This window comes from Schistocerca nitens, chromosome 9 (genome assembly GCF_023898315.1).
Source record: "Schistocerca nitens isolate TAMUIC-IGC-003100 chromosome 9, iqSchNite1.1, whole genome shotgun sequence".
Lineage (NCBI taxonomy): Eukaryota > Metazoa > Arthropoda > Insecta > Orthoptera > Acrididae > Schistocerca > Schistocerca nitens.
Window position 1 is genome coordinate 191,737,018 of NC_064622.1, and position 20,137 is coordinate 191,757,154.

Genomic DNA, 20,137 nt, shown 5'->3' on the forward strand with positions numbered 1-20,137 from the left:
AAGAAAAACTTCATTATCCATATTAGCATATTCTTCATCATTATTCATCACCATTCATTATCATCTGCAAAAAAGTCACTTCATTATTCATTATACAACTATTTCTTATTTCTAGCATATTTCATCACTAAAACTAAGATGTGTAGTTCTGGCTGACGGCCTGCATCAATCGCCTCGTATTCTGAAAGAAAAAATTAGTTAAGACTGCTATTCTACGATGTGTATAGTATATTCTTGTTAATGCTTGTTAATTATGATCCATTTACTCTTCGTGACGAGATAGTGCATCCTCTTTCGTTCATTTCGAAGGTGAAATTCCCATTTCTGTTCAGTTTATTTCGTTTACACGTTATTTCTTTCTGAAAATGATGAACAAAGATTAATGTCTTGCATTTAAATCGTATACCCACTAAATAAAAACTGGTTTATAGTAACATAATTGAGCATACAGCATAGCATGACAGAAAACGTAATATGTCAAAAACATAGACAGTGTTCAGAGGCAAAAATGTACACAGTGTATCACAATGTAGCAGCAAAAAAAAATGTAAAATAGTCACGATGTTGAGATATCATAAGGCAAAAATGTCAATGTCAACTGGTGTTTGTTATATCTTAAATATTTCATAGTGCATACAAACAAAACAGTAAAACAATCATATAAAAATGGAAAATGTACACGGTCTGATGTGTAAAGACAAGAAAAGTGACCTTCTTTGTGTTCAGCTTGTATGTTGTGTAGTTAATAGAGGCGAGAATTGAAGACTTTAATGGAGAGAAAATTTGATAAAATCAATATGTCACTAGATAGAACTGCATAATTATTCATAAAATACGTAAGTTTATCTGGAAAAATGTGCACGGTCTGATGTGTAACGACAAGAAGAGCGACCTGCTAACCTTACCTTGCCGGGCACTTGCCAAGAAAAAATACGATAATCATCAGTAAGTAGTCATATAAATATAATTGCATAAGTGGTCATAAAATGTGTAAGTTCATCTGGAAAAATGTGCACGGTCTGATGTGTAACGACAAGAAGAGCCACCTGCTAACCTTACCTTGCCGGGCACTTGCCAAGAAAAAATACGATAATCATCAGTAAGTGTTCATGTGAATATAATTGCATAAGTGGTCATAAAAAAAATTAGGAAATGGCATTAAAGTGTGATAATTCATAAAGTATGTTCATTCAATAAAGGGTTCAATGTTGGAGACATGGTGATTACCCTTGCTTTTTCTGGTTCTCAAAGTTTCGACGTGTACTACATTGGGGTGAGGAATGCTGCGAATTCGATATGGACCTGCGTATAGAAGCTCAAAGTTACTGCATCTACTCTTTGCTCTATTGGATAAATAGTGTGTACGTACTAATATCTTCTGTCCAATGTGAAAGTCACGGCGTGTACAAACCTGTTTTTGCTGTCTTCTCCGGCGCTCTGCGGCAAGTTTGATGTTGTTCAGCGCAATGTCAATTATTTAATGGTGTCGTAGTCGACGAGATGTAGGAAAGGTTACTAATTCTTTAATGTTGTTAGGTGGTTCAACATTTATCAGTATAACAGACGGAGATAGCATATTAGATTCATTTGGTATGGAATTAATAACATCCTGGAATGAGAGTATGTATGTGTCCCAATCAATATGTTTTTTATGGCAGTATATTCTACACAGTTTACCAATTTCTTTCATTAATCGTTCACAAGGGTTCGAAGTAGCATGGTACCTGGATATATAGATCGGAGAAATGTTTCTAGCTCGTAACATACGTGTCCATATAGCAGAACGAAATTGTGATCCATTGTCGGAAATTACTTTCAACACATGCCCTACATGAAATAGAAAATGTTTTACAAATGCTTTCGAAACAGTTTTAGCAGTAGCTTTGCGTAACGGAGTGAAGGTAACAAATTTTGAAGTGAGTTCAACAGCGACAAAGATGTAGCAAAAACCTCTATTAGTTCTGGGAATCGGACCAAAAATGTCTACAGCGGCCATGTGTCTCAATTTAACAGGTACAATGGGATGTAATGGAGGAATATGTGAAGTCGTATCTGACTTAGCTTTCTGGCAGATTTTACATGACGCTAAAACTCGTCGAATACGTTTCTCCATGTTGGTATAATAACAGTTCTGTCTCAGTATAAGACAGCATTTTCCGGCTCCGTAATGTGCGTAACTTAAATGAGTATACCAGATTAATTGGTTAACAAGTTCGTCAGGAATGCATAATAACCAATTGTTGCTGTCAGGGTGAGAGCGGCGAAACAGAATATTATTACATACAGTGTAATGGTTTCTAATGGTAACATTATTCCTATCTTGCCAAAGGTGTTTAATTCCTTTCCACACGTTGTCTTTACTCTGCTCTTGTGCTATGTCTTGTAATGACGACAAAATGAAATTTTCAAATGCAAATTGTTGAATGTACATGACGCTGAAATTTGCTTTGCAGAAGTTGATTGCGATGTCTTGCTGATTGTTGCTAAGAGAACGGGATAGTGCGTCTGCTACAATATTTTGTGTACCGGGAATGTGAACAATTGTAAAATTAAATTCCTGTAAATAAAGTTTCCATCTGCTTAATCTGTCGTGTGTAAATTTAGCCGAAAGTAAAAACTGTATCGCTCTATGATCTGTGTAGACGGTAGTGTGTCTTCCATAAAGAAAATGCCTAAATCTCGTAAATGGCCAAATAACACATAATGTTTCAAGTTCAGTAACAGAACAATTTCGTTCAGCAGGTGACAGAATGCGACTCACAAAGGCTATATTTTTAATTACTGTAGTGCCATCTTCTTCAATTTCCTGAAAAATGTGAACGCCTAATGCGGTGTTAGAACTGTCGGTAGCAATGGAAAAATTTCTAGTAAGATCTGGGTGTGATAAAAGTGGTGCATTCAACAAAGCATGTTTCATATAACATTTTCGTGAACAAGATTCTTCGTGTCAAAAGTATTGCTTGTGTTACTGGAAGATGCAAAAAAAAAAAAAAAAAAATGGCTCTGAGCACTATGGGACTTAACTTCTGTGGTCATCAGTCCCCTAGAACTTAGAACTACTTAAACCTAACTAACCTAATGACATCACACACATCCATGCTCGAGGCAGGATTCGAACCTGCGACCGTAGCAGTCCCCCGGTTCCAGACTGCGCGCCTAGAACCACTAGACCACCGCGGCCGGCTACTGGAAGGTGCAACCTGTACTCTATCTAGTCAAATTCTTTCTGATGTGCTATTATTTTCGGGAGGATGCTGTAGCATTTATACTATTTGTACTGTTCTGTTATTTCTTCCTGACGTATTACGTTCGGGATGATACCTACTGTCTGGTTCATTCATGATAATATGTTGTTGCGGATGATTTTGCTGCTGATAACACCGACTGTTATTAAATGTACGCTGAAAATTGTGCTCATTGTTTTTACGTCTGTCATGATAGTCATTTCTATGCGGTGCATTCCGATAGGAATTGAAATAGTGTGTTTTCTGTACGTACTGATTCCCTTGTTACTGTGCGTTACTATTTGTTGGAGCCGACGCTATATGTGTAGGCGGCGAAACCTTAAAGCTTGGTTGACCTTGTACATTACATTGTTGGTTAGATATGCTAACCGGTTGGTTTTGTTGCTGTTGCAAAGAAAAACCTCTATTGTTACTAAAATGTGTTTGCGACTGCTGAAAATTTTGCACATACTGATGAATAAATTTTGTCTGATATTAAAGTTACGGCGATAGTTGTCATTTCGGGAGTGTCTAAAGAGAACTGTCACTTTCGGTAAAATTTGTCATATCAGGTTTCCTTTACACGTTCTTAATCAAAGACAGATCGATAGTTGAAGAGCTGTTTTAATAGATATAAAGGATAGTAGAAGAGAAGGCAGCAGTGCAGAAAACTAAAGATGAAACAGCACTACTACAGCTCGGGGCCCTGAGCACGCTACGGCACATATCCATTAAAGCGTAGTGAATCCCCTGAGATCTATTACGTGCTACAAATAAATTTCAGTTTCTGCGTTACAGGCAATGCCGGTGAAAATTCGAAAGCAAATTGCTGTAGCCATGCCAATTCTAGTCTCTGCATTACACGCAATGGCGGTGAAAGTACAAAAATAAATCGACGTATCCAGTTCAAAGCGTATACCTGTGCTCTGTCATTTTCAAATACTTTATTTTTTCTCACGGATAAAAATTGCTTATAATCAACGTTATCGCCTCTCAATTTGTGAACAGGTTCAGGTTTGTGTGAGAATCTGTTTGTCTGTGTCACTTCGTATTCTAAGTCACGTAGTCTCTGTAAATTACCTAAGTTACACTGGCTGTGTGAGTGTGACAAATGTTCGGAATGTGCCGTATGCTGTGACGTGTTAGTGACTGAAACATTGTTCATTTCTGTCACTTTAATACGTTCGTCAATTTGGCTGATCTGTTGTTCAAATTTCCTATCGAATTCCGTATCCAGAGTGTGTGAAAGTTCTGGTGACTTTAAATTAAACTCGTCGCGTATCTGTACTGCGTTTTCTGAACATTGTTCAGTGACTGCACTAATTTCATTTCTAAATGATTCTGTTGTGGCTGCATGTGTATTACTTAATTCTTGTGCAACAGATCTAATTTCTTCACTACTGTTCGTAGCACAAGTCTTAGTATCCTCACGTAATTGTTCTTTAGTATCATGACGTTGCACAGTAAAGGCTGTAATCTGTTCACTAAGTTGTTTGTTCTGTTAATTAAGGTTGTTGTGTTTTTCATTTGACTGTTTGAAACTTTCATTCAACTGTTTGGAATTGTTGTCTAGTTTTTCATGCCACTGTTTGAGAGTTTCATTAAGTTGTTTGCAATGGTTGTCGAAATTTTCATTAAGTTGTTTGAGATGGTCGTTTTGTTCTTTCTTGAGTTGTAGTAATAATGCCATAACTTGATCCCAGCCAATATTATCGACGCTATACTCTGTACTGTGTGATGGTGTATTTGCATGTGTCACGCTTTGTGTAACCATTTGGTTATTCTGTGACTTTTGAAAATGTTTGCTAATCGAATGTGCACTGTTGGTCACTACACCAGAATTAAATAAATCTGACGTATTCTGATTACACTGTTCATTTTCGTTAGAAAAATTTGTCGTTTCTTTACGTAAATTTTGCAAACCGGGTGTGTCAAAATGGGCAGCGTTCATTGTACTGGAACATGCCGCGTCATCAATTGTCGTTAACTTAACAGAGGACACAGTTGAATTTATTTGTTCATCATTAGGATCAAAATCATTACTAGTGGTCGGTACGCACTGATTGTCTGTAAGTGGAGGATTATCATTATTACACTGAGTGTCGCAAGTACTATCGGTCAAATTATTTGAGTCGGCTATTTCACTCATTGCAGATCGCGATGTACTGTTAACAGTTTTTGGCGGCATTTTTCACAAATCAGAATTAAGCACAAATGAAACAAGGACAATGCAAAATGCAACAAACACAATTACAACAAAGAGCAACAAATTGCCGATGATCTGTGAAATAAAGAGTGACAAATTAGTAAATGCGTTGCGACAGATGCAAACTACATTTAAGTAAATAAGAGCAGATATATGACTACTTCTCAGAAGATTCACAAAGAAATACGATCCTGGCAGGGTCGCCAAGTGTAACCTCCCCACAAAAATTTATTATATAATTGGACCAAGCATAAACTCCCAACAAAATTATTAATTAAATGAATTTTCTTTATATTGTAACCTCTGAACAAAATTGGCTCCCATTTATAATCTGTGTGCAGAAATGCATTCACATTTAATGTTCCCACAAAATTCTTTTCTCATTTAATGTTAAGTTCGAAACAGAAAAATTCCTAAACACCAAAATAATAAAAAAAATAGTAACCTGGTAAATTTTATGAGAACAGCAGCGCTGCCCTTCGGCCCTGTATTCTGAATAAAAAAGCAAAAATTCTTACCTCAATAAAAACTGCAAATATATCTGCTCTTACATAATAATTTTCGACACAGCTTCGTGCAATGCTGGCGTATATTTTTTTCTGACTCTTGGAAGGAATGATCATGCATTGGAAACATTCTTTAAATTGAAATGAATGCTTTTCTTTAAAAATTTACTTTATATTATAAAAATTATTATTGGGGCATTTTTTAAAAAGAAATTAATGTCAGTTAATATACATTACTAGATATGCGCAAGGCTGCTTCTTTACCTTCTACAATAATAATCCTCCAGAGTCCTCACCAGAGTCCCGAGCAGACTGCCGACACGCGCACGCACGCGCCGACTACTGTCGACTACTGCAGACTACTCAAGACTACTGCTTACTAGCACGGACAGAAGACTAAAGCCGACTGACGACTAAAGCCGACTGACAACGACTCGTGACAAGCAACAACTAACTACATACTACTCTCTGGTCAGAGACTCTGCCATGCCTCGCCCATCGCCGGCAACGCATACGTCTTACAAGCTGCCACATCTGCTCCAGCGCTTTGCCGAGAAAATTCATAGCTGTCGCTCTCACTGCCGCACGCACCGCAGCGAAAAGATTAAAACACGTTTAAATTCTGTCGTCTTAAGCTCTAGCAGAGGAGAGCGCCATGAACGTCGCTCCGTAGGACATTTCCGTAACTACACCTGCGATCGTGTTTTGTCGTCTGAAGCTATCGCGCGCAGTCGGTCACTTCTGTTGCTTACGTAAGGCGCGAGAAACTTCGCTCTTACGCCATAATACCCTTTACGATGGGAAATACTCTATACCATGCATTCTCAGCATTTTTCAGAGTAGAAACGTAGAAGCATCAGGCGAGAAACTGGACCAGAAGTGCCATTCAATCTTCTGTAATGGCGCTACTGGAGTTACCATGTGTTGAAAGGAGAAATATTCCGTGTAGCAACCTTTAGGAGGCGTGGGAACTCACACTGTCGGTAACCTCAGAATGAGGGACTTTCGGCGTCGAAGGGTACCATATACCTGCATCATATGGTTAGAAACTGTATTTCTTCCTCCACGTATTCTGTTGAGTAGTCAATTCTGCAGCCAGAAATATAGTTATTCGCAGCTAGGATGAGCTGCCCGTTCATAAGAGTCTTACTTCAAGTTGTTTAGGGACTGCAAATTCACTGAAGCACTCCGCATGTTGCTCCCTTGTACTACTCTTACGGCTTATTACGGCAGTAAAACACTCCCCTCGAACTGGGTTGCGCAGGAGCTTCTATCGCCGATTACAGTAGTGACTCATTCTCCGGCGTCGGAGAACTCCGCCAAATTACTAAGCCAGCGCTCGAGGACCGGCACCACGGCTCGGCCGCAGATCCTGTTAACCCCTGACAGAGCGCGCAGCGGGAAGAGAGGCTCCGGGAGGGCATTATCGATGTCGCCGCCGACGGCTACCGGCGGCTCCTGTAATCTGGGCCCATCTCGGTTCCGCTCGGTCCAGCTCGTTTCGGCGCGGCGCGGCCCACGCCCGCCATCTGCCATTGGTCACGAGGCGTCATACGGAGAGGAGGCCGGCTCATTAGTGGGGCCGCTAGGCCGCCCACCGCCGCCCCCCTGCCCCCCGCAATCGCGGCCGCATCGCGTGCGCTAATGGACTGCCGCGGCGTGGCGGCGCCCACGAGCTGATCACTCCGGCCCCCGGGCTGGGCCCGTCTGGCGTCCAGGGCGTGGGCTCCGGCCGCTTCTCCGAACCGGCGCTTCACGTGTCGGCTGTTCGGCCGCGAGAAATGCGGACCGTAGTCGGCGCGCTAGTGTGTGAGGGAGTTTTCGCGACGTTCTCATTGCTGCGCAGACCCTTGTGAAACGCGAATTGTAAAAAAAAAGTTACTTCTTCCAGAATGAGATTTTCCCTCTGCAGCGGAGTGAAACTTCCAACGATGATTAAAACTGTGTGCCGGACCGAGACTCGAACTCGGGACCCTTCCCTTTCACGGGCAAGTGCTCTACCAACTTAGCTACCCAAGCATGACTCACGCCCCAGCCACCCGGAGTGGTCGAGCGGTTCTAGCCACTATACTCTGGAACCGCGCGACAGCTACGGTCGTAGGTTCGAATCCTGCCTCGGGCATGGATGTGTGTGATGTCCTTAGGTTAGTTAGGTTTAAGTATGTGTAAGTTGTAGGGGTCTCATGACCTCAGCAGTTAAGTCCCATAGTGCTCAGAGCCATTTGAACCATTTGAACTCACGCCCCGTCCTCGCAGCTTTACTTTTGCCAGTACCTCGTCTCCTACTTTCCAAACTTTACAGAAGCTCTCCTGTGAACCTTGCAGAACCAGCACTCCTGAAAGAAAGAATATTGTGGAGACATGGCTTAGCCACAGCCTGGGGGATGTTTCCAGAATGAGATTTTCACTCTGCAGCGGAGTGTGCGCTGATATGAAACTCCCTGGCAGATTAAAACTGTGTGGTAGAGCACTTGCCCGCGAAAGGCAAAGGTCCTGAATTCGAGTCTAGGTCCGGCACACAGTTTTAATCTGCCACGAAGTTTCGTATCAACGCACACTCCGCTCCAGAGTGAAAATCCAATTCTGTAAACACCTCCAACGCTGTGGCTAACACATGTCTCCGCAATATCCTTTCTTTAAGGAGTGCTAGTTCTGCAACGTTCCCAGGAAAGCTTCTGTAAAGTTTGGAAGGTAGGAAATTAGGTACTGGCAGAAGTAAAGCTGCGAGGACGGGGCGTGAGTCGTGTGTGGGTAGCTCACTTGGTAGAGCACTTGACCGCGAAAAGCAAAGGTCCCGAGTTCGTGTCTCGGTCCCGCACACAGTTTTAATCTGCCAGGAAGTTTCAAGTTACTTCTTCTTCGGGGCACGATGTTACTCGCGTCTGCAGCATACCCAAAGCTGTACGTTTCCCTTGGGTGGTTCTAAACGAGTAACAATACTGGCGCTAGACAGTCCCAGTGATCTCCCGGCATACATGAAAGTCAATACGACAATGCAAAGCAACGATCCTTTTAAGGACCATCTGCACAGAGAACTCCGTCTACCTGCTAATATGTGTTAGCCAGCTGTACTTTGAAGGCACTAGAAGAGCCAGATGCCAAATCCTATCGAATATTAGATGAGTACGAAATGGATCTGGTAGCCATCCCGAAAAATCATCTAGAAACTGAATAGCACCTTGTTTTGGGAGGTGAAATTCTTGGATTTGGTTTACTTGGTGCCACATACGGCAAGGATTTATGGTGTTCAGATGGTTCAAATGGCTCTGAGCACTATGGGACTCAACTGCTGTGGTCATAAGTCCCCTAGAAGTTATAACTACTTAAACCTAACTAACCTAAGGACATCACACACATCCATGCCCGAGGCAGGATTCGAACCTGCGACCGTAGCAGTCGCACGGTTCCGGACTGCGCGCCTAGAACCGCGAGACCACCGCGGCCGGCGTTTATGGTGTACCAACGTACATTCGGAAAGGTATAGGAAATGCTCACGCAGTTTTTACCAGCACCACCAACTATATCCTCAAAATCACTGTCAGAATTAGTGAAATAATATTGTGGATATCTGTAAACCACCACCACTTACGCCAGCCTTATGTTGATTGTACTTGGGAGACTTCAACAGCCATCATGGACTGTGGAACTACAGGGTGACACACGGACGGTTTTGAACTGCGTAGTACTGACGGCGCGGTAATGGGAGGTGGCCGTGTTGGGGATAGTTCTGATCCACACAAGACACCATTTCATTTACTCAGTCACTATGGAGCAGTGGGACTTGCAACGTCGAGTGTTTGTCTATGACAGTTTCGTGAAAAGTGGTGAGTCTATTATTGCTACGCAGCGATTGTTTCGTGCGAGGTTTAATGTCGGTCGACATGGAGCTGTTCCGAGCCGTAACACAAACCTCAGATGGGTGGAAAACTTCAGATCAACTGGAAAAATACTGGATAAAAAGCATCCTGACCCGAGACGCAGAGTAACGACACCAGAAAATGTTGAAAGGGTAAGGTAAGCGACAGTCAGAAGCCCAGGACGGTCAGCTAGACGTCATGCTACGAATCAATCGTGAATAATCGGTTAGACGAATTTTGCATAAAGAATTAAAATTCCATCCCTATAAAATGCTCATTGTCCATCAACTTAAGGAAACTGATTTTGCTGTATGAGAAGACTTCGCTTACAGAAAGCAAGTGATTTTGGGATCGAATGAAAATGAAATTTTATTGATGAGCCATGAAGCTCATTTTCATTTAAACGGGACCGTGTATAAGCAAAACCTACGTCACTGGTCTCCAGAGCATCTACACCTTATCCACCAGCGTCCTCTACACTCATAAAAAGTAACGGTCTGGTGAGCTCCTGGCTCTGTTGGCACTATTGGACTTCATTTTTTGAAGAGAACGGGGCCACAGTTACTGTTGATTCGGTTCGGTACATTCGTATGCTTGAAACATGCTTGAAACCAGAACTAAGAAGACGACGAATCCCTTTAAAACGCGTTTGGTTCCAGCAGGATGGGGCAACATCGCACTCCGCAAACACTTCAATGACAGATCTTAGACGCATGTTTCCTGGCCGTATTATCTCACGTTTTGGCGATGTTCCTTGGCCTCCCAGGTCTCCCGACTTGTCAGTATGAGACTTTTTTCTGTGGGGGAACCTTAAGAACTGTGTCTACAACCACAAACCACGAAATTTGGAATAGTTGACGAATGCAATCATTCAAGAAATTGCTGCCATCCCTGCACAGATTTTAGTCCGTGTGATGCAGGATTTTGAGAAGAGACTTGAGTCCTGCATTCGAAATGATGGATATCACCATGACGACATTATTTTTCACAAATAAATTTGTTAACTAAAATGGCAAATAATGAACTTTGATTTTGTGTAAGTAAATATGCATTAATTTTAAAGTTAGTTGAGTATTATTTCATTAAAAACCGTCAGTCTCCCGTGTGTCACCTAGTACAAACGTAACAATGGAAATGGGAACTTCTGACTGACTGGCCTGAAGACCACGGCCTCCATTTCGTTTTTGGGGCTACAGATCGGTGTACATTCCGTTCTGGTGTCTGGAGAACTGATCAGCATCCTGTTTTATGTTTTTTATCCTCTGACAACAATGGACTGTCATTGCCAGTGTCAAGACAAGTACTGGACGGCTTCTCACACAACTAACATCTCACAGTGCTTCTCGAATTAGGTACAAGCTGACATGTAAGCTGAAGGTGGAAGGTGGAAGAAAGGAAAGGAAAGGGAGAGGATCACCACTGCTTGCTGATCGGGACATTACGTCTAATCTGCGGCGACGAGTGATCATATTTACGGGAACGGGATTCGAACCTGGGACCTTCAGTTTCCTGGGCAGGTGCGTTAACCATTACACCATCCAGTCCACAACAGTCCCGCAACTGTGCGGACTATCTCCCCACACCTCACGGCCGATCTCCATTCCCACTGACGCCACCTATCCACAGTCTCTGTCCATTTCCTCCATATTCGCTCTCTGAGATTCCCACGTGAGGTCGAACGTATTTGTGCATCTGCACTGAAGAAAGTGGCTCCACTGGCCAGCTAGGACACTCAAGTTACACTGACGCACCAAAGAAACAGGTATAGGCACGCGTAATCAAATACAGAAATTGTAAACAGGCGGAAGATGGTGTTGCGGTCGCCGACGCCTATATAAGACAACAAGTATCTGGCGCAATTGTTGGATCGGTTACTGCTGCTTCAATGGCAGGTTATCAAGATTTAATTGAGTTTGAACGTGGTATTACACTCGGCGCACAGGCGACGGGACACATCATCTCAGGGGCAGCGATGAAGTGGGGATCTTCCCATACGAATATTTCACGAGTTACTGTGAACATCAGGAATCTGGTGAAACATCAAATCTCCAACATAGCTGCGGCCGGAAAAATATCCTGCAAGATTCGGACCAACGACGACTGAAGAGAATCGTTCAACGTGACAGAAGTGCAACCTTTCCGCAAATTGCTGCAGATTTCAATGCTGTGCCACCAACAAGCGTCAGCGTGTGAACCATTCAATGAATATCATCGATATGTGCTTTCGGAGCCGAAGGCCCACTCCTGTAATCTTGATAACTGCACCACACAGAGCTTTATGTCTCGCCTGTGCCCATAAACACCTAGATGGGACTGTTGACAACTGCAAACATGTTGCCTGGAAGGACGAGTCTTGTTTCAAATTTTATCGACTGTAATGACATGTGCGGGTATGGAGACAACCTCTTGAACCCATGGACCTTGCGTGTCAACAGGGGCTGTTCAAGCTGGTGGACGCTCTGTAATGGTGTGGGGCGAGTGCAGCTGGAGTGATGTGGGACCCCTCATACGTCTAGATACGACTCGGACAGGTTACACGTATGTAAGCATACTGTCGGATCAACTGCATCCATCATTGTCCTTTGTGCATTCAGACGTACTTGGGAAATTCCGTGTACTAGCTGTTGGGCTTGTGTACTAGCTGTTAGCGTGTGGCTGAAAACTTTGGTGACAGCTGATTTGACTTTTCGTTTCAGTATTCTGTGGAGGGGTTGATGGATGAGTGAGTGTAAAGATGTTGAGTTCTATTATTATTTTATTGGACAGTATTAGTATGTTAATACTGTTTGCGAATGTTTTTCCTATTATTTTATGTATTAGTAGCAATAATGAATTGCTTGGCATGTGTACTTGCTCATTCAATAGAATTTTCCTCTCTGCTTTGGTTTTGTGTATGTGGTAATTTTCTTGCATGGTTAGGAGGTGTTTTTTATTGTTGATTCTAATTATTTTCATATAATTTTCTCTAGTGGTTGGTTTGTGGTCCATTTCTCTTAGGTGTTCTGCAAATGTGCAGTGGTTTGTCCCATACTTCCAGGCTCTCATGTGTTCTTTATATCCGACATCAAATGTTCTCCCTGTTTGCCCTATGTATGTGGCTTCACAAGCGTTACACTGTGGCTGATATATACCTGCTTTCCGGTTTATGTATATGTTTTTTGTCAGTTTTGGGGTGTATTTTTGTATAGAATTGTATGTCGTGTATACTATGTTTATTCCCTTGAGAGATTGCAGGGCACCACTGGGTGCGCCAGACCCATTCAACCAGTAACACCGTTTAACGTAAACTCGCTGTTCTGTCGCAAGCTTAGCGACGCCTTTGGAGTGTAATCGATACGTGATACCACACAATGTACATATTAAAGGGTGTGGGTGATAATGTACATCACTTTTGAACCCCTTGGATTATCTTCTGATGTAGCACAGTTAGTCTTTAGTCTTATTTTTGTATCTCTGTATAGGCTTTCTATCACCTTCATTATTTGCTGAAGAGATCCATTCTTGTGTAACATATTCCATAAGACTTACATACCCGCGTGGTTTTTCTGTAAGAATGTAAGTGTAATGTATGTTTCCCTATGGAATCCTCTTTATTTTTCTATACTTTGTTTAAGCGAAAAACATTGTCAGTATAGGATCTTTGTTTTCTGAAACCATTTTGTTCTTTAGACAACAGATTGTCACCAATAATTTGTAGACGTTGGTGTATTATCTTTGCATAAATGTTATATGCGGTGTTCGCTAGTGTTACACCACGACAATTATTGGATTAATTTCAGTCACCTTATTTTTCAAGATTGATAATACACCTACAACTGTCCATGGTTCTATGATCTGGCGTCTTTTCCAACGCATAATGCATAAATGATGAAGCCTAGGCTGTAAAAATAATCCTCAATATTTAAATAATTCTGAATTTATGCCGTCTGGTCCCGCTGCTTTCCGGGTTTTTGTTTTATTCAGGGCCTCGCTTATTTCTTGGATCGTTATGAGATCGCCATCATATGATTTATTCATTTCAGGGGAGTTCTCCTCCAATTCCTGGTTTTCGTTGCACCAAAGCTATTTATAATTTGCCATCCATTGGTATTCTGGTATCATATTTACGTTTCCTTTTTTCAGTTTTATGTAAATGCTTTATCATCTTGTAAGCTATAGAGTATTGTCTACAAAGAATATCAGTCTTGTCGTCGGGAAACAAATACTGAAAACTTACGTATGAAGCACAACATTTGACAGCGGAGCGTGGACGTTACAAGTAAGAGAGGAAAGAAAACCCGCTGTATTCGAAACATGGTGGTACAGGAAAATGATGAAAATCAGCTGGAGAGAACTGATCACCAACTAGGAAGGTCGAGGAAGGTTTCATGCCAGCAAGAAAGAAGAGATGCTACATGCAACACCTAAAAAAAAGCTGAAACGTAAGGCGGACAAGAGAGGAAAATGGGGAGTTGAAAAGGCCAACTTAAAAAATTGGCCCAGTTCAAAGTATAATCATGATCGACTTTATGTTATAGTTCTTGTCAGTACGACAATTAAGAAAACATTGGGAATGAAGTTACTTAATGCCTCTTAAGGTAATCATAGAAAAAGCTACACTCCTGGAAATGGAAAAAAGAACACATTGACACCGGTGTGTCAGACCCACCATACTTGCTCCGGACACTGCGAGAGGGCTGTACAAGCAATGATCACACGCACGGCACAGCGGACACACCAGGAACCGCGGTGTTGGCCGTCGAATGGCGCTAGCTGCGCAGCATTTGTGCACCGCCGCCGTCAGTGTCAGCCGGTTTGCCGTGGCATACGGAGCTCCATCGCAGTCTTTAACACTGGTAGCATGCCGCGACAGCGTGGACGTGAACCGTATGTGCAGTTGACGGACTTTGAGCGAGGGCGTATAGTGGGCATGCGGGAGGCCGGGTGGACGTACCGCCGAATTGCTCAACACGTGGGGCGTGAGGTCTCCACAGTACATCGATGTTGTCGCCAGTGGTCGGCGGAAGGTGCACGTGCCCGTCGACCTGGGACCGGACCGCAGCGACGCACGGATGCACGCCAAGACCGTAGGATCCTACGCAGTGCCGTAGGGGACCGCACCGCCACTTCCCAGCAAATTAGGGACACTGTTGCTCCTGGGGTATCGGCGAGGACCATTCGCAACCGTCTCCATGAAGCTGGGCTACGGTCCCGCACACCGTTAGGCCGTCTTCCGCTCACGCCCCAACATCGTGCAGCCCGCATCCAGTGGTGTCGCGACAGGCGTGAATGGAGGGACGAATGGAGACGTGTCGTCTTCAGCGATGAGAGTCGCTTCTGCCTTGGTGCCAATGATGGTCGTATGCGTGTTTGGCGCCGTGCAGGTGAGCGCCACAATCAGGACTGCATACGACCGAGGCACACAGGGCCAACACCCGGCATCATGGTGTGGGGAGCGATCTCCTACACTGGCCGTACACCACTGGTGATCGTCGAGGGGACACTGAATAGTGCACGGTACATCCAAACCGTCATCGAACCCATCGTTCTACCATTCCTAGACCGGCAAGGGAACTTGCTGTTCCAACAGGACAATGCACGTCCGCATGTATCCCGTGCCACCGAACGTGCTCTAGAAGGTGTAAGTCAACTACCCTGGCCAGCAAGATCTCCGGATCTGTCCCCCATTGAGCATGTTTGGGACTGGATGAAGCGTCGTCTCACGCGGTCTGCACGTCCAGCACGAACGCTGGTCCAACTGAGGCGCCAGGTGGAAATGGCATGGCAAGCCGTTCCACAGGACTACATCCAGCATCTCTACGATCGTCTCCATGGGAGAATAGCAGCCTGCATTGCTGCGAAAGGTGGATATACACTGTACTAGTGCCGACATTGTGCATGCTCTGTTGCCTGTGTCTATGTGCCTGTGGTTCTGTCAGTGTGATCATGTGATGTATCTGACCCCAGGAATGTGTCAATAAAGTTTCCCCTTCCTGGGACAATGAATTCACGGTGTTCTTATTTCAATTTCCAGGAGTGTATCTTATCAACACCTCAAACTAACACGAGAAAAATACTATTCTAAGAGATGCAGTAAGTTTAGGTTAATGTAATGACATAAACAACGTTAGATTCCCTTGTTCACTGGATGCTACACAAGCATAGCCCCCCCCCCCCCTTTCCTGTAAGGGGAAGGCATTTAGCAGATCAATTCGTTTAAGTAATATATGTACAACGGAATTAAATGTACAATAAACTACAAGTAATTACCACCAATCACTTTTCTTATTATCAAGGCCATTCAGTAATTCACCCGTTCACTACGATATGGGCCTGTGGATATACCAGTACGCATGCTAGTGACTGAGTGTCAACTACGTGAGATCAACTTGGAGTCTAAAGCTAACATGTAAAGATGTCAGAGTCAATAGAAGCATCCCGTGTGCTTCAAACACAAGAACACAGTCTGCTGGTGGACTCAGTAAAGCCAACTGCTATCCGAGAGTGAACCCAGGAAAACACGATGAGCTAGAGAAGGCCAAGTTACCTACACACGCTACATATGCACCCTTTTACGTACCACTGGTCCACCAGGATACTGACACCCGATACATATACACATCAAAAAAAGTTTTGCATCACCCCGGTGTCCAGAACTAAGGATAGACGTTGACGGTGGATATTGTATCACACACAGTCCCTTTGACTGTTCAGAGATGTCGCTAAACCCTCCCAAAGATGTAAACAACGAAGCATTAGCAGCGTCTACTAGACAGAGGGGGTACGACAACCGATCAATTCCAGTCATTCCACCAGGAAGGAGGTATCTGGCTCGTATTGTAGTTTAACTATGCCCAGACGGTCAATACCGCGCTTCGATCGAGTCGGCATTGTTACTTCGTGCCAGGAAGGGCTCTCGACAGGGGAAGTGTCCAGGTGTCTCGGAGTGAACCATACCGATGTTGTTCGGACATGGAGGAGATACAGAGAGACAAGAATTGTAGATGACATGCCTCGCTTAGGCCGCCCAAGGGCTGCTACTCTAGTGGATGACCGCTACCTGCGGATTTTATGGCTCGCAGGAACCATGACAGCAAAGTCATCATGTTGAATAATGCTTTTCGTGTAGCCACAGGATATCATGTGCGCAGTAGGTTTCATGATGCGCAGCTTCACTTCCGACGTCCATGGTAATGTCCATCTTTGCAACCACGACACCATGCAGTGAGATACCGACGGGCCCAACAACATGCCGAATGGACCGCTCAGGATTGGCATCACGTTCTCTTCACCGATGAGTGTCGCATATGGTATCAACCAGACAATCGTCGGAGAAGTGTTTGGAGGTAGCCCGGTCAAGCTGAACGCCGTAGACACACTGTTCAGAGAATGCCGCGATGTGGAGGTTCCCTGCTATTTTGGGGTGGCATTATGTGGGGCCGACGTACGTCGCTGGTGGTCATAGAAGGCGCCGTAACTGCTTTACGATACATGAATTCCATCCTTCGACCAATAGTGTAACCATACCGGCAGAATATTGGCGAGGCATTCGTCTTCATGAACGACAATTCGCGCCCCCATCGTGCACATCTTGTGAATGACTTCCTTCAGGATAACGACATCGCTCGACTAGAGTGATCAGCATGTTCTCCGGATATGAACCCTATCCAACAGGCCTTTTATAGATTGAAAATGGATGTTTATGGACGACGTGACTCATCAACCACTAGAAGGGATCTACGCCGAATCGCCGTTGAGGAGTGGGACAATCTGGACCAACAGTGCCTTGATGAACTTGTGGATAGTATGCCACGACGAATACAGGCATGCATCAACGCAAGAGGACGTGCTACTGGGTATTAGACTTACCGGTGTGTACAGCAATCTGGACCACGACCTCCGAAGGTCTCGCCGTGTGTTGGTACAACATGAAATGTGTGGTTTTTATGAGCATTAAAAAGGACCGAAATGATGTTTGTGTAATTTTCTGTACAGGTTCCGGAATTCTCGGAACCGAGGTGATGCAATACTTTTTTTTATGTGTTTAGTTTGCCTTTGTTCGAACTTGCTGCAACTCATCAGAACAGCTGCTGGCAGCCCCTTTACAAGACAAAAGGCACAACATCCCACAATTCAGTCACCAGTAGAACTATTTATAGAACTAACAATAGTGGTCTCGAAAGTCTGTGTCTACAAAGATAGCAACTACTTGTATTAACACTACTACACCACAGCTAATACCAATACCAACATAACTTCACAGAACTATTAACTAAAACCAAAACCTCAAGCGGCCACTGGGACACACAACGAAGTTAAAATACTGAATGAAAATTTTACTGAAATATTTCACTAGAAACAATAAGAAACGACAGCTGCAAAACTAATGCACGAAGTTTACTAAACGATTTCAACGCACAGATAACTCTAAAAAACACAGAGAGCGAACGTTACATAAAGTTTATTCAATCGTTATTTCGCCACAAACAGCACGAAGCACTCCTGACAACTATTAAATGTTGTAACTATATGAAAGATAACTTTGTGAGTACTTAGTTTTATAACCGCTACAGCTGCAACTCCACACCGCAAAATAGGAGCATATCACTGAGGCTTGGGGCTTGGACGAACGACATTAGCACACTCACGAATAACAGACCACTCGAGTTAGTAACACAGGAAGAAAGACTGAGATTAATGAAAATTCACTAATAAGCTACTTTTACAGCAAATATTAACACAAATAAACTTTAAAATAAGTAACTGAAGAGTAAATCTTTATAAAATATTAACGAGCAGTTTCAACAACAGTCCAGCACACGTGACGTCACACCAAAGATCTCTTCTGTCTCTGTTCTCCTTGAATGATCTGAAATGTCTCCTATTCCTTCTCTCATTGTAACTGCGGTTGTTTGATAAAAGTTTCTGTTTTTGTATATGTATTTTCTGCTTTTGTACATACATTTGGATTCTTGACTCTCAAGTAAATGTAAAACGTTGGGGAATGCAATGATGTTTTCTTTCTGATGTCCTGTCAGCACAGAAACACTTAAAGATTTTACAAGTTTAGAAATATAAAGCTGGATTAAAACAAACTGAATGAACTGTTCTGTTAAATGTTGGTTCTGTTGTGCTACATACTCGAATAACTTCGTTGAGATTGCAAATTCTGAATTTTCAAAATTTGTAAAATTGATAATTTGTTCTTAACCCCATGCTGTCTAGTCTTTGACCATTTTGAAGTCTCTCTAAACAAAAGCATTGTCTTCCTCTGCAAATAAATTCTAACTTGTGTGCCACAGGCCAAGCTGGTGGTAAAGAAAAGATAAACTGTTGCGCCCAATGTAAAGTATGTAAATCTCTGATGCCATTGCGAAAGACTTTAAACTTTCTAAGTGATAAAAAATGTGTGTATTCAAATCCGTCGTGTCTTGCTAAGTAACTGAAGTTCTGTTGGTTAAAATACGCATGTGAATGTTGGCGTTCATTTTCAAAGTATCTTTCACATATAAGTCGCCAACATGTTCTTGCACGAAATCCTTTTCTCTTCCATGATAGCTCTCACTACGGTCACGTCTCTCTTGAAACCTCCTGGCAGATTAAAACTGCGTGTCGGACCGAGACTCGAACTCGGGACCTTTGTCCTTCGCAGGGGCTAGTGCTCTACCGGTAGAGCACTTGCCCGCGAAAAGCTGTAACTGTAGATCTACGTCTGTATCGCCCCATATTACCATATCATATGCAAAAATCATCTTTTTGTCTTTTTCTTTTACTATATCTTTAACTGCCCTTCCCACCCCCTCCATCACAACATTAAAAGTGCAGGAGATAGAATATTTCCTTGTTTAAGTCCTTGTCTTCTTTCTAAGTATACAGAGTTCCCCAATGGTGTTCTAATTCTACAATTGTGTCCTCTGTACATTGTCTTTATCACATTAATATATCCATCTTCTGTACCTATCTTCTTCAATACTTCCTAGAGTCTTTCCCTGTTAACTGAGTCTTACGCCTTTTCTACCATTATCACCCTTCTGTTATACTCCTAACTTTTTTCCATCAGTTGACGGATAGAAAAATCACGTCGATCGTGCTTCTTCCTTTCCTAAACCCATGTTCTTCTGCACTCAGCTTCTTTTCTATCTTTTCACTTATTCGATTTAGTAAAATTCTTTCAAAAATCTTGGCTGTGTGACTCATAAGGGCTATTCCTCTGTACTTTTTACAAAGTCTTTTATTGCCTTTTTTTGAAGACGGGAACAATGTCTCCTCTTCTCCAATCGTCAGGTATTGTACTACTTCTCCACACACTTGATAGTACTCTATACAGCATTCCCAATGGACCTGCTGCTCTTATCACGTCCACTG